This window comes from Symsagittifera roscoffensis, chromosome 6 (assembly GCF_963678635.1).
Source record: "Symsagittifera roscoffensis chromosome 6, txSymRosc1.1, whole genome shotgun sequence".
Taxonomy (NCBI): Eukaryota; Metazoa; Xenacoelomorpha; order Acoela; family Convolutidae; genus Symsagittifera; species Symsagittifera roscoffensis.
In genome coordinates, this window is record NC_087067.1 from 16,206,383 (window position 1) to 16,222,089 (window position 15,707).

The 15,707-nt window shown below is 32.2% G+C and overlaps 2 protein-coding genes across 3 annotated transcripts in view; one reads left to right on the forward strand and one right to left on the reverse strand.

The window, feature by feature from the left end:
- The window catches only part of LOC134847913 (bifunctional arginine demethylase and lysyl-hydroxylase JMJD6-B-like), a 500,322-nt gene that overhangs the window by 297,101 nt on the left and 187,514 nt on the right, over positions 1 to 15,707 (forward strand). The gene's annotated exons all lie outside the window — the stretch shown is intronic.
- LOC134847915 (uncharacterized) overlaps positions 1 to 15,707 on the reverse strand; it is a 336,559-nt gene that overhangs the window by 244,731 nt on the left and 76,121 nt on the right. The gene's annotated exons all lie outside the window — the stretch shown is intronic.

The window sequence follows — 15,707 nt, forward strand, 5'->3', positions numbered from 1 at the left end:
ACACTCATTGTCCCGCATAAATAGATTCAACCTATAGAAGTACCCATTTTAAATCGGTGATGAGGCTGTCGTGATAGTGTGTGTAATTCAAAAATGACTTTGTACGAATCGATAATAAGTGTAGGTGTGTGTTTGTTTAGTTCTTAACATGATGTCGTGTGAACAGTGCAAATCACGTTCTGTGGTTTTAAGGAAGTGAAAGGCTAGTGAAAAAGTTTCAAATTTGTCATAAAATGATTCGTAAGCTTGGAGGTCTGATGGTGCTTCTGAGATGATGTGATCGTATTTTTTGTATAAATTGTTAAGTGTGAACAAATAAGGTGTTTTAATGAAAAAAATTTTTGGTTAATTGTGGATTAGCAAATATATCGTCGTCAAGAAATTGATCTTGGTTAGGTCTGATAATGTTGTGGTCATGGTCATAATAATCGATTGAATATTCGTTAGCGCGGGGTGCGGTGAATTTTCTTGGTAATTTTTTGAATCCTACGTGTGTGAATTGTCGAGGATTTAGTGCTGTAGTTAGTCTAAATAGTTCATTTTAAGTTCATTCAACGTCTTGTATTGTGTTAAGGAGTGGTAAAGGAAGGGAGTTTGTAAAATTATAATAGGATGTCCAATGGAGTGTGGGGATTAATACGTGTTCGTCTACAAAATCGTGTTGTCCAGGGTTAGGGTCGGCGTGGTTATATGTATACTGAGGAAAAAAGGGTAACGTCTCTTGGAGGAATTTGTTAGTACTGGTATGAGTTGGGTGGTTGATGTATTCTCGGGCATTGGCTGGTTTGGATGGAAACAGGTGATTTGGGAATTTTCGTTTAACGGTTCTGTAAGCTCGGTTAGTACTGGATGATGATTGCATTGATTTGGATGATTGAGCTAATGATGGGGTGTAGGGTGAAGTAGGTGTTTTAGTTGGTGGGTTTGATGACGTTTTTGTTGATGGTAGTTGATCAATAATTAGGTGGCGATGGTGTTGGATTTGTTGTTGTAGGGTTTAGTTCATAAGAAATTTGGGTGTTGTCGGGGGAATTGTTTGTGGAACGTTCAATTGTAAATCGGGAATAGGTTGGGGTTACTCGGGAAACGTGAGAAAGGGTAGAGGGGGATGCACATTGGTTTTGGGATTAGATGGGTTGAAAGGGAGGTTTTGAAAAGTTAGAGGGGCTGATTGAGAAAAGGTCGAGTGGATGGGCTCGGAGTCTAAATGGAAGTTTTCAAATTGGGATATTGTACGAAAAATTGTGATATCTGAGTTAGCGTCAGAATCTACGCCGGATGATGCATTAAAGTGAGGTGAATCAGGTGGCGAGAAAGCAAAAAGTGGGATGATGGGAAATTAATTTTGAGGGTAGGCTGGATGGGAGTTTGAACGGTGGAAAGATCCAATTTGTCTGCTCATTGTAGGCTAAAAAAATGATTATTTTGAGATTGAACAGTGGTGGTATGGGGCTGTTCGATTATTTGTTCGTATTTATCATCATTTTGTGAGTGTTGTGTTATTATGTGGTGAATGGGGCTTTGCGTATAATTAGGTCTTAAATTTGTAGGGTTTGTGAGTGCTAAGCTTCTAATGTTTCGTGATAATAATAATAATGGACGGTTATGATGTAAGTTTGGCAATTGTGGTGCTGTAGGTGATACGTGATTTTGTTTTGTGTTTGGTTTTGTTGATAGTTTTGTATTATATTCTTTTATTTGTGTGTCTAAAAGTATTTTTCTTATTGATGTCCAAAAAATCCAAAAAATTCTACAAATAACATGCGGGCTACGCTTGCTTGTCGGTTTACTTGTGTGTGCTTTGCGCATGTTTTATAGATTCCTTTCAATAGTGAGAAAAAAAATCTGATAAAATTAAACATTGCGTATAATATAGTCAATATTTCTAAGATGTAATAGGGCCATACTAGAAAGGCAAGAATTTCGTTTCTCAGAGTTACAAAGCTAAAAATATTGATAAGTGAGATATCTTGTGGTCTGTATTTTTCGCCATTTCAATATATGTAGTCCTTAATTTCTTCAAAATATCCGCTATAATCTTGAGTGTAAATGTCTGAAAAGCCTGCGCTGTCTGCAAGTTTGCGTAAGTTTTGATCTCTTGATTGTCTTTGTATGGTGTCTATTTGTGTGAGTACTCTCGAAATTGTTGTCTACGAATGTGATGTTAAATATCTGATTTAGAGTATATGCCTATCGATTGTAGATTGATATTCGGATTGCGAGCAATGGCTCTAATACTTTCGGGTGAAAACTTTTTTAATGGTTGCATTAGTGTAGGGTATAGTGTTAGTAGGTAGTATTTTTATTCGTCGGAATTCAATTGTATAATATTGTGGCTATTTTTTGATCCACATGGGACTGCCGTATCCCAAAAATATGTTCTTCGGGAGATTGTATCAACAAAGTGTACTTTATTTTTATGGAATATTGGGATTATTTTATAACATCGTTTGTCTTCAAAAACATCTGAAGGTGTTACTTTTTTGGTGCAAGTATAAAACCATAAAATGTTTCCTTCACAATCAAGGAAATTTGATCTATATCAGGATAATTAATAACTGCGTAAGATTTTTTTAGAACTGCTAGTGCTAGCGATTGTAGAATCTATGTTTTTTCTAGTTCACAGAGTTGATTTTCTTTTTCTAATTCTGATAGTAACGTTTCTTGAAAAAATTTTGCTAATTCTAAAGTCTAGTTTCATGTCTAAGTGGATGTCATAATGAATTGCGCCAAAATATGTGTTGTTCAAGAGTGATAGTTTTTGTAATCGTGTACTGTCTGTGTCTTGTGGTTTTTTTTCCTGTGTTTCGTAGAAAGTTTAGCGGGATGTATGAAGTTCCTCCATTTTTGAGGATGATGTGTTGAGTGGTGGTCCTTTTTTATTTTTCCCGTGTTCATGTCGAAATCTTGATCGCATTCGACAAGTATTTCGGAATATTGTGTTTTATAGAGTGGATTTCTATATTTACATGCTAGTTCAGTTTCCTGATAGATTTGGAAACGTGTTAAATTATTTTCTATTTTATGGATGTTTCTAAATTTATGATTTTTCTGTCTTATTTGATTTGGATTGACATTTTCGAACGGTATTGATTCGATAAAATTTTTTTGATGTAATTTCATCAATCTAGCGTGTATTTTTGCTACTTTGAATGTGTTACAAAGGTCTTCGGGAAACCAGACAATTGTTGCTTGTGTCCTAGTAGTAGGACCACAATAACCTTGATTATTTTTGCAAGGTAGTCTGATTTCTTGGTAGATTATAGTGTTATCATTTAAATCTCGTGTGAGTTGTAAATTTTCAAGTTGTATTTTCCAATCGAAAAACATTATATCTTGGTATCCTTTGTTTTTTGTTTCTGCTTTGCGGTTTGAAGGGTTATTTAATCCAATGTGTGGTATCCAATGTTTGTCGTGAAGATCATAAGTTAATCTTCCGTGTGGGCCATTGTATGGATATTTTTCGTCTAACTTAATTTGTCCTTGGTATCTTTCAAGTTGTGCTTGGTGTGCAGAGTCTGTGAAAATTTGAAAGTTTTTTAATTTTCTGTTTGAGTTTTTGTTTGTTGTTAGATTTAATCTGAGTAGTTCAGTTTTACAATTTTCGGATTGTAGATATAAAAGTCTTTCTATGCTGCTTTGATAGAAAGATTCGTGATCAATTTGGTTTTTATTTCTATTTGAGACTTGTGAACAATATACTTTCTTCTCGGAAAATGTCGCTGTGATTTGATAACCTGTAAGTGTTGTTGCTCGGGCTGTTGAGTATAATATGGCTACGATATTTGCGGTTTCTATAGCTTGTGGTTTGGATTCACATTGTGTTACTTGATCTATGCCATATTTATGTAATGTTTTTTGTTCATTTTCTTCACAATCATAATGTGTTCCTAGTAAATCCTGAGGCCCTGAGCGAGGAGATGGATTTTGACTTTGTTCGGAAAAAGCTAGAAAAAGGAGATGTTCAATTGTGAAGATCTTTAAAATATACATGTGTGTGATAATCCTGAACATGGGTTATAAAAAATTATATATCCAATTGTCTTTTTGGTTTGGCTATCGTTTTATATCTTATTTCAGTTGTTATAAATGGGGGAGGTAAAGATTGAGCTGTGATACTTGGTGGGGCTAGTAGAAAAGGTTTATGTACATTGTTATTAAGTCTTACTATAGTTTCGAGTTTTAGTGTGAGACTTTTTTGTTGAAGGATTTGGATGTTATGTTCCTGAATATCTTTGTGGATATATTGTCTTTATTGTAGTCTATATAGTGCCCAGATGTGGAGTCTACTACTTTCTTGATGTTGACCAAATAATGGGGGAGGTGCTACAAATGTATTCCAATCTAATCGTAGAGGGTATTAGTAGATGATTGTTCTTGATATCTGGCGTCAAGATTTTTAGGGAAATTGAGCGGAAAATTTGTTGGTGATATTTGACTTATTGAAGGTGTTGATGGAAGGGAAAGTGCATCTGTTATCGGTTGATAATGTTGTATCCGATGGAATTTCTATTGGTTCGTTTGCTATATTGGGTTCACCTTGAGTGTAAGAGTGTGTTGCCCAATATAGTAGGCATTCTGTTGTTTCTGGAGGATTGAAACAATTTTCTCGAATTTGTTCTGATGTGGCGGTTGAACCTAAATAATCTGATCGAATATGGGATGTACTTTGGTACTGTGCAATTGGAAGGGTCTGAGAGGGTTGGTGTTGGTGATTGAGGTATATTAAAATGAATTCTGGGGCCTTGAAAATTTCTGTTTCATCTTGGATGCATGATTTGTCTATTTATTTCAAGTGTGTTTTAGTTTTGACTAATATGTCTTACTCTATTAAGATCTTGCTGTAGAGTGGGATATGGATTGTATGTTGGTTCGAATTGTAGTTCGCTTAAACTTGCATGGCGAACAACTGTTTCTAATGGTTCAGATAATCGTGCGTGTCTTTCTTCAATTGTGTATAGGTTATTTTGAAAAAAATGCGGATTGTTGATTGGGGATTTTGGGTAATTGTTAGTTTTATTGGATTTTCTTGGAAGGTTGTTGGTGGGGACTGATGTGGTGGTGGTTGATTAGCATTTTTGAAAAAATGTTTGAGTTTTCAATTTGTTATAAAGAAAACTTTTGTTTAGTATAGTATTCTTCATTGAAATGAATTGAAAAGATGGTTCCTAAAGCAAATGTGATGACTGCCTTTTTTTTATAATTTTGCACATTGTCGTGATTAGGGATGTTAAAAATGTGAGAAAATTAAGAATAATAGAAAAATGTCAGTTCTACTAAAGATGGTTCGAAACATTTAAATAGACTTGGAATTATCGTACCTGTGGATCTTATCAACGATTTTTGAAAGTTGGAGGTATAATTCGATAAGAGAATAGAAAGTTTTCAAAAATTTGCAGGAAATTATTAAAAAAATTATTAAAGTTTCAAAAGTTTCACCAAAAAATATTATAAAAAATTTAAGTGGATTGAAAAATTTTTATGAAAAAGTTTGAAAGTTTATGTTTAAAATTTGTAACTGTTGCGGAAAGAAACATTCAAGAAATGATTCGTTCTGTCGAACTTTTTTTAAGTATTGTGGCTAAATTCAAGTGTGGTCGGATTATTTATTGATTTTTTGACAAGTGGGTTTGGTCTTATCAGATATTGCTGGGGGGTAATTTTATGGTGTTTGGGAGGTTTTCTTAGTTTTGTTTTTATTTGTTGGATGATTGGGGGTATCCAGGGAATATTTGTATTTTAGGCTAAATGATCATGTCTTTTTTGTTCTTTAGGCTAATTTGCTATTTTTGGTTGTAGGGTTTTTGAGATCTGGGTTGGGAAAGTATTTCTGATCTTTGTATTACTTGATAGGGGAGGGTTGTAATATTGAAATAATTTTTATTTGAAATGTCATTTTTAGTGGGTTGCTTATTTTTTTAGTGGGTTGCTAATTAGTGTCTTAAAGTTATAGTTAGAGCTATGCTTGGAGATTAATATCTATCTATCTGGCTAATAATTGTGAGTGATTTCTATTGGCTGATTTTGAACTAGGGTTGCTCAAGTATGTTTTCAGCATATTAATACGAAAATGTGAAAATTCAAAATGATCAAAAAGAAACTGGAGATATTAATTAAAATTGATGTTGTTTTTTTGAAATTGAACTTTCTCTAAAATTTCAGATTGTGGAATAAATGTTTTAAATTTTTTTCGTGGCTGACTTCTAAGTCATGATGGTTTTCTATGTTGAGAATTTAATGTTGATCCTGTGGTAAAAATTTTTCTGTAATTTTTCTATTTCTTCCTTTTTTTTGAGATGTTTCTGTTTCTGGTATAAAAGATATTTTGGGGGTTGTTATTTTTTGTTGTGTTGGTTTTTGATTCTTGTTTTTATCGATATTTTGGTTTGTATCGATGTTTTTGTTTTGTTCAGTTTCTGGATTGTTTTGAACAATTTATAAACTGCTGAAGGAATATACTTGAGTTAATTCGAGAAGTGCATATTCTTTTGTATAATTAGGTAAAAAATTGTTTCGATGTTGAACCATTTCTTTATTAATCGAACCAGTAAGTTGAAATCTTTAAGTAAAATTGGGAATTAAAACAAATATTCCAATTTTTAAATCTGTTGCTGGCGTAAAACGTGAATTGATTTGGTTGTTAATGTTTTGCCTTTGTAACAATTTCTTTGTTTTTTTTTGGTATACTTCATTATGTTTTTATCTCGATTGAAAATCCATTCGGTATCTGTGCCGGAAGCTAAGTTTAAAATTTGTGGATGGTGGAAGTGGAAGTGATCTTCATCATGTGTATGTAATGGTAAGTTGTAACATATTGAATCTTTATTTAGTTGACAATAACCTTGTGCGTTTTTGTGAGCATTTGCTAAAAACATGATTGGTTGTCGTGGTTTTTGATTAAAAACCATTTTGTATGGTGATATTCCTAGTGTCGTTGTGATATGCGAATTATACGATAAGGGGAATAATTTTACATATACTGACCATTCTGTATATCGTGTACCATTTCCATTTATTACGCATCTAAGATATCTTTGTAATGAACGGCTCATACCTTCGACGAATCCGCTTCTCCAAGATGCATGAGATGTACGTGGTTTATCTTTTATTTTTTATAAGTGACATAGTGTGATAGTTTCATTATTAACGAATTCAGTGCCATTGTCTGTGACTAGAATTTCGGGTAATCCGAATTTAGCTATCCAATGTTCGTAGAGTGTTGTATATGCGTAATAAGCATTAAAATGGGCTACTGGGTTGAGTGCTACGTAATGCGTGAATGCATAAACAATGACCATTATGTAGGAGTTTCCTTCAGAGGATGGTGAAATTGGTCTTTTTGTGTCAAATGAAATTCTATGATTAAAATTATAGACTTTGTCCTTTAAAATCTTGTTTTTCTGCATTTTACTTTTGGTTCGGGTAACGTTTATTTAGTTGACATATTATACCATCGTTGCATAATACCTCAATCCAAATTGATGCCTTTGGGAAATGAAATTTTTGGATGAAATTAGAGTAAGTTTTTTCTGATCCTGAGTGTCCTTTAATATATAGTGTTTGTGATGTAATTAATGCTATCAACATCATAGGTAAAGATGGACAGGGTACTTTTAAGTCAAGTGTTTGTTATTTTAAAAGATCTATAATTTCATTGATAGTGTACTATTAAATTTTCTAAAATATCGAAGGAGTGTTTTAATTCCTAAGATTGTGGTATCGGCTTTCGTCGGTTTAGTTTATTTTTGTGCCATGATTTTAGTTGTCTTATGACTGGGTCAAGACTTTTGTATTTTGAAATTTTTCTAGTGTTACTTTTTCTGTTGTCGGTAGAAAAATGTTTTCTACTTCTAGTTTCGGTAGGCGTATCGTATCAAGTGGGTCATGAAGGCTAAAAACTTGATGTATCGTAAATTTTGAATCATTTGGTGATGGTCCTGATAAATTTATGGTATCAGTTTGATTTTTTTTCTATTAAAGAAAAAGGGTCCTTTTTATGTGGTTGTTGTTTAATTCGTTTCTATTGAGTATTGTTTTTGATCCAATGTGAATATGGAATTGGCTTAATTGTGGATATACCTAGTAAATCAACTTCATATAGGTTATTTTGGCAATCTAAATAGAGTTGAAAATATTGTAAATCGTTTATTTGTGATTGATCTATATTAGTTTTTACTGCATATTTACATTCTAATTGTGGTGAGGTTTCATTGTTTGCTGGTTAAAATTTATTGTTTTGTGGTATTTCAACGGTAAATTTTTGTATAAGTAGTTCAGGTGGTGTATTTCTATTTAGAGTATCTGGAAATGCAAAGTTTTTCCTGCTGTCCATTTTATATGTAAGTTTGTAAATTTCAGTAGAAATACTTGAATTCTATAAACTCTATGGTTTCGATTTGATTTTTGTTTAAAAAGAAATATAATAGGTTTGTGATCTGTGAATAAAACTGTTGGATGTTTTGATCCAAGTGTCAAAAATTCATGTTCTGTAAAAGTATATATTATAGCTGTGCATTCTCTCATAAGGGTAGAGAGTCGCACTTAAGCTTGTGTGAATAAGCGAGAACTTGCTGATATGAAATTCATTTTATTCGTTCCATTGTGTGATTGTAATAATGCTGCGCCAATGCCAAAATTGGAAGCATCGCACATTGCATGGAATGGTTGATTGGGGTCTCGAATTGTATTTGATATTTGTTCTCTGAGAAGTTTTTTGATTTCTTCAAATCGTGTTTGGTGTTCTGTTGTCCATTTAAAATTGTTTTGTTGTCTAAGAATGTTGTAGAATGGTCTTAAGTATAATTTCATTTATTATATACATATTTACGTAAGAAATTTAACATTCCAAGGAATTCTTGGATTTTCTTTTTGTTTACAGGTGGCTGGAGTTGTTGAATTGCATCTATGCATGATTTCAATGGGGTTATAATGTTTTTCTCAATAATGTGTTCAAGAAATTTTACACCTATTAAGAAAAAATGGGATTTGTCCGGGGCTGCTTTCATGTTTTTGTTTTTTAGTATTTGATGATACCATTCTAAAACTATAAACATTTCGTCTTTAGTTTGTCATTGCATGAAAACATCGTCTAGGTATGTGATTGCTTTTTTCTTGAGTATAAGTAGTCTAAAAATTTTACTCATAAATGCTGAAAAAGCTGCTGGTCTTATGGATATTCCATAGAATGATCTATTGAATTGGTATTGTTGATTTTACAATACCAAATTGTGTCAATCGTCGTGATTGTTTGTCTAATGGCATTTGGTTATATGCACTATTCATATCTGCGTCTGTGAAATTTTTACCGTTTATTTTTGTTAGAATTACTTGAATTGGTTCAATAGGCCGGTTACATTTAGACTCATCAATAAGAGAATTGTGATTTCTAGCGTCTAAAATTCTTTTTAGTGATTCTCTTTTAGCTAGGATAAATACGGGGTTGATAAACGTATTTCTTTTGGTTGTTCTTTTTTATTTACTGGAGATATGATTTCATTTTGTTCTAAAGTGTCAAGTAATCTATTGACTTTGTCATGTAGGTGAATTGGTACTTTGCTTACTCTTTGTTTCTTGAAGACTGCGTCAGGTTTCAAAGGTAGATGTAGTGGTGATTTTACTTTTCAACATCAAATTTAGATGTGGCAGAAACTGTTGTTTGTTTTAATAATAAATCGGCTAATTTTTCAAATTCGTTCTGTGGTATCTGAGAGTGTTGAAAATTGAACATTGTCAACAGTTTTTGTTGTTCTATTGTATAATGTGATATTTTAAATGTTGGTTTAAAATAAGGTGTTTTTAAGAAATAGTCTGTGTTTTTTTTCGTTGCTGATTATATTTTTTATTGATACTTCTTCGTTAAGAATTGTTGATTGACATATATCTAATTGTTGTAATATATTATTGACTCGATACGCTACTTCTTTTATGGTAGAAGTTGTTGCATTTGTTTCGCACTATCCTATGAATCCTAAAGGTAATGTTATTTGGTACGGTGAATTGTTGTATACATGTAGAAAACTAATATCAGAATTTGCATGTTTCGTGTATTTTATGGATGAGATTGTTACTCGAAAGAATTTATGGGTTGGTCTAAATTCAAAGTCAGACATGAAGAGACGTTGTTTAATTTGTTCTTTATCATATTAGTGATTTTGTTTAATTGTAAAGTTATGTACAGTTTCTGAGGGTGGTTTCAGGTATTTCCGTTCCTGATTGTATATGGGGTAAAATTTAGAGAAAAAAAATGGTGGTTATTTGTTTATTCTTTGGAAGAATGTTTAAGCTGTGTTTTTTTTCTTGTGTATTTATCTTTAATATGAAATTTGCTATTTAAAACACTTATCGTTGGTATATATTTTGTTATGAATGGTATTCCAATAATGTTGTGTATTATATCTGTGATGTGGAATGTTTGTTTAAACGGTTTGTTTAGGAGTTTATTTTGTTCCATCGTTTTAGTTGGAACAAGGAAAAGTTGGATTTTTCCGTAATTTGTTAATGTTGAGCCTTGTGCTGTTGCTAGTCTACTGGTTGTTTTCAAGGGTATTAATTTTGGATGTAGAGTTTTGATTTCATTCCAAAAGGGAATGTTAATAAAATTTGATTCTGCTCCTGAGTCGCTTAAAAAATCTTTTTCAACGTCCATTGGTTGAAATTCTTTAGTTTTTGGGCTTTCTAAGAGAAATGAGATTGTCCAAATTTTTTTCCTTTGGTGTTTTTTTTTTGGAATGTTCTGATAAGTGTGATTTGTGCTTGAACATGGTACTAGGTCTTTTTCAGGTTTGTTTACTGTATTTGTTTCCTTTACTTCTTGTACTTGTTGTTTATTATTACTTGTAGGTCTATTATAATAATCTAGAAGAAGTGCGAACTGATTTTTGTAGATAGGTGAATGAAAAAGTTGTTCATAAATAACAGGTTCATAGTCATTTTCAACTTCAATCATAATGACTGAGATGGTGTTGTCTGAATCGCTTTTGCTGTCTGTGGATTCACACTTCTTGTGATTTGATTGTAATTCAGTACTTTCTGTGCTATCGATACCAGGGGTGTCTAAATTTGTTTCATCAGTTGTTTATACTTGATTTTTTAGCTTTTGATGTTTTGGTGTATTACTTCTATACTTGTTATGAGAATTAGGGTAACGTTTGTTATTCCTATGAGGTGATTGGGAATAATTTCTTTGTCGATTGTTATAGTTTGAATTTCTATTTTGCGAGTTATTTCGTGATTTATTGGGATAGTTTTTGTAGTTAGATCTTTGATAGTTTGATCTGTTTTTTGAATAATCTCTCGATCTGTTGTTTTGATATTGCTGATTTCGACTATTTGAGTAGCCTCTATTTCTTTTTGTTGGAAAAATTCTGTTTCTATCGTAAGATGAGTTTCGTGATCTATCATTGAATAGTGTCTATTCCTAGAGTTTGGTGAGAACTGGTATCAAAAGAATTTTCTGGTCTGTTTGAATTTGATCGTGAATAGTAGTTTCGATACTGATTGATTCGACTATTTGATCAACTATATCTATTTTGTGAGAAACTCCGTGATTTTCTATGATCTGGCGATCCGGTATCATTTGAATTAATGGGAAGTGGTTTTCCAGAGCTATTATTACTATGGATGTTTTTAATTGGTAAACTTTGGTCTGTTTTCATGTATTGATAAAATGATTTGTTTGGTTCTTTGCACCTTTGTGGTTTAGTTTGATTATCTTGCTGTTTTTGTCGACATTCGGCAATACTGTGTCCGTATCTTCGGCAATAGTTACACCATTTTTTTGAAAAATGGTTTATTTTTAAATTTTGGGTTTTTCTCGTTTTTGTTCAAAATTTCAGTGATTTTTTCTGATAAATCTACGTCTGAATCGTGATTGTTATTTATTTGTGTAGTATTTGTTTGGATTCTATTAACGTATTTTAGTTTAAGATTCTCTGTTTCTTCGAGTTTGATAGTGATTTAAGCTTTTTCTTAATTAACAACTAATTTTCGAAATTCTAAATCAGGTTCTCGAATTGAGGAGGGATTTAATGTTCTCTTTTTAATTGCTATTTTTCTTAATTGGGGTGTTAGAATCATCATTAAAAATTCTCTGTCATTTTTGTGTTTTTGTAGTCATGAGTGTTCAGAAAATGTGCTTTACGAACTAGTGTTTCGATACTTACTGCTAATTGTTTGATTGTTTCGTTTGGTAGTCTACGGATTTTGTTACATAAAATTCTTTGATTATGTTTGTTTCTTTCAGAATCAAGCATTTTTTTTAAAATCTTGTGTAAATCAATTCCAGTTTGATTTTATATCTATAGATAAAATTGAAAACCATTTTTGAGCTGCGCCATCAAGCGTAGTTTGTATTAACGCTGTGCGTCTATGTATCCAATTTTGATCAGATGGTACTTACTGGTTCAGGTCCTATATTTAAAAACAAATTTGCTCTGACTGCGTTTAAATAGTCTTCTACAGAATATTCAGGGTCTGTGCCTGTGAAAACCATTACTGGTTTGTTTGATGTTATTGACGATCCACCCATTAGGTATGGATTCATAGTCATTTGTAATGATTCTGTGGTATTTGGTATTTGTTTAAAATTTGTAAGTTGACTTTTTGTTAATTCATGTTGCGGTGAGTAATATGGTAGTGGGATTTCATTTCGCATTCGTACTGGTTGATAGGAATTTGTACTGTCGGGTTTTGTATGTGTACTGGTTGATAGGGTTGTGTCCTAGTTGGGTTTTGCATTTGTAATGGTTGATGAGTTTGTGTACTAGCTGAGTTTTGTGGGTAAAAACATGTTTTTTGAGATGCTAGATTTGGTCGATGTTATTGTACACGGTATTCTTGAGTTTATGGTGCAAAATTATCTGATTGATAGTAGTCATCATCGTCTGATGATAAATAATTAGATGTTTAATAAGATGTATGTTGTCTATTTCTGTTTTGTTGAAAAAATGGATAATTTTCACTTTCATCTTGTGAAAATTGTGGGTAGTCATGGAAAATTACTGATTTTGATGATGGTGGTGGAAGATTTGATTTTTGTGAGAATAAAGGATTTTGCGTGTTTGTACGGGAAGGTTGAGTTGTTTGTGGTCGGTTGAAATAATTATAGTTGTGTTCTGTAAAATTATTTCTAGTGAACGTTTTTCGTTTTTGTGATGGTTTTGTCATTGGTCTACATGTTTGATAATTCATGTGTGATTACTTTGTAAGAACGGAAGGTTTAACCGTGGATTGTAATGTTACTTGTGGTAAGTTTGGATTTTTAGTTCTTGGAGATGTGAGATTTGGATGTTTTGGTGAAATACTTTGTGGCTATTGTTTCAACTATTTCTTCATTCGCGAAATGTGATGGTGTTTGAATATCTTGTTGGGTAAAGTTTTTAGTTCCATTCAGGTTTTCCTGTTGTGTAATGAAAGAGTTTAAACTATTATTTCCTATTCTATTAGGTAGAAATGAGTTATAGTTTAAAGGTGTTGCGTCTACTGTGAGTGGAAATACTTTTACATGAACTTTGTGAATACAAATTGTGCGAATTGGTGGTTAATAGTGGATGAGACCATTTGAGGTCCCAAACATAATCTGATTGGTCTGCTAAGATAGTGTCATCGTTTGTATTTTGAGGTCGAAAGTTTTTTCTTGCTGGTGAAATTAAATCTATATTATGTGTGAAATATTCAAATATAAACCATGCTAACATTTTTTGTAGATCATGTTCAACATTTTGTGAGACTTCATTGCTTGATAAATTTTCACGGATTGCATTTAAAAATTCTGAAAAAAGTGCAATTTCATTTCTTACAGTCGCTCTCGGTGAATTTTGGTGTTGTATATTTTTAATGTATTCTGTGAATACTTTTGAAAATTCTTTGTCGATGTCATCTGTTTGAATGTGATACTTACCATAAAATTTACTTGGTGTACTAATTTCGATGGCATAAATTCTATACTGTTGTGTTAGATTACATATTCTTTTTAAATAGTGATCGATAATTTGTCTTCTGTTTTTACTTTTGGAAATTCTGTTTTTTATGGACTATTTCCTCTTTCAGATAAATTTGCAATCAAATTTTGGCAAAATTGCATTTGTCCTCTATCATCAGTTAGTGAATTGATGAGAAATGGAAAAACGGAGTTTTCGTCATGACTTTCTTCACTTTGGTCCATTTCTGCGTTTTATTACTGTCAACGCATAGTGTTCAGTGTGTTTGATTGGTTGATTCCAATTGTCTAGACGTACTGCTTTGTTTTTGTATGCCTTTTTTATTCTTCGTTTTCCTTGTATTTATGCATGTGATGTAGTTTCTGGGTCAGAAAAATGTAATTGATCATTGACTGGATAGTTTTTATTTACGGAGTCTTTTAATAAATAAAGTTTATCTAAGTTACTGATTTCTGATTCGGAGACCGCGTTTCTTCGTTTTGAAAGTCTTTTTCGTGTGATTTGTCTTTACTTACTTGAAATTTTTCGTTTTATTGTTTGTCGTTTTGTTCGAATATATCCTATTGTTTGTTTGTGTGGAGTGATTACTAGATCATATTTTTCGTTGTTTATTTCACAGTTGTGTTATACGATTGTTTGTTTATTTCCTAAATTGTCAAGTGACATAAGGTTAAGGATGATGGGTGCCAATTTGTGATTAGTGATTTTTAATTTTCTAAACTGTTAGTTTTTAGTTTTTTTGTGGTTAGCCCAACTTGGGTCGTGTATTCAGGGTTGGAGAGAAAAGCATATATCGATTCCGGAGAATGATTGATACTTTCTCGTGGCTAGTCTAAGTTAAGGTGTTAACTTACTTAATCTTATTTAGGGCAGTAATTGTGTTCAAGGGTTGGAGAATAGTAAATCGATCCACAAGGTTCAGGTATATTTATAACGCAAGTAATTGGTTTGATACTATTTTGAACTTACTAAGTTTAAGTATTTAGCCTGGGTCAGATAAGAAGGGGGATCAAGTGAAGGATGAATAACAGAAGTTCTTCACGGTTTATCTTAATTAGAATGGTTAGATTGGTTGAAAAATTTCTATTAGTCCTGGGTCTAGGAAAGGTTTCGATTGTGAATCGACGTTTGAGGTCGTTAGACACTTTATTAATTTGGCTGGGGAGAACAAACTGTTCTATTCGATCCGAGGATAAGCCTTGATGATCAGGATATAAATATATTGATATCAAAATAATTAAGATAAATGTGAAATAGAGATCCAAGGAAAGCCTTGATGATCTGTTTTAAGTTTAAATGTATTTATTTCAAACAAAAGTATAAATTAGGGTAGGCCTTTAGAAATAATTTTAGTTTTTGATGATGATAGTGGTTGTATGATTTGCTGGTTTGATTAGGTGATCAAGCTGGAGATGACAAGATGATTTATATATACTAACAATTTGCGATCATTCTAACTAATTTTTATAATTTTATATTCAATAAATATTTTTCATCAAATATCTTTTTTAAGATTCACTGCAGTTTTGGAGGAAGCGACTATAGAAGTTTTTATCAATCGTTATTGTACAATAATAAGTTTAGCGCCTGTAATGATCATTGAAAAATTTTCTTCAAGGTTTCTATGTTTGCAAATGAAAATCTAAATCCATTGCTAATAAAGTTCTAAATATAAAAGTTTGTGTTGGCTTTTGCCTTACGACCATGAAACTTAATGGTAGGTTTCTTTGGAGTCGTATTACCGGTTGATTCTCGTATTGTTCGGAATGG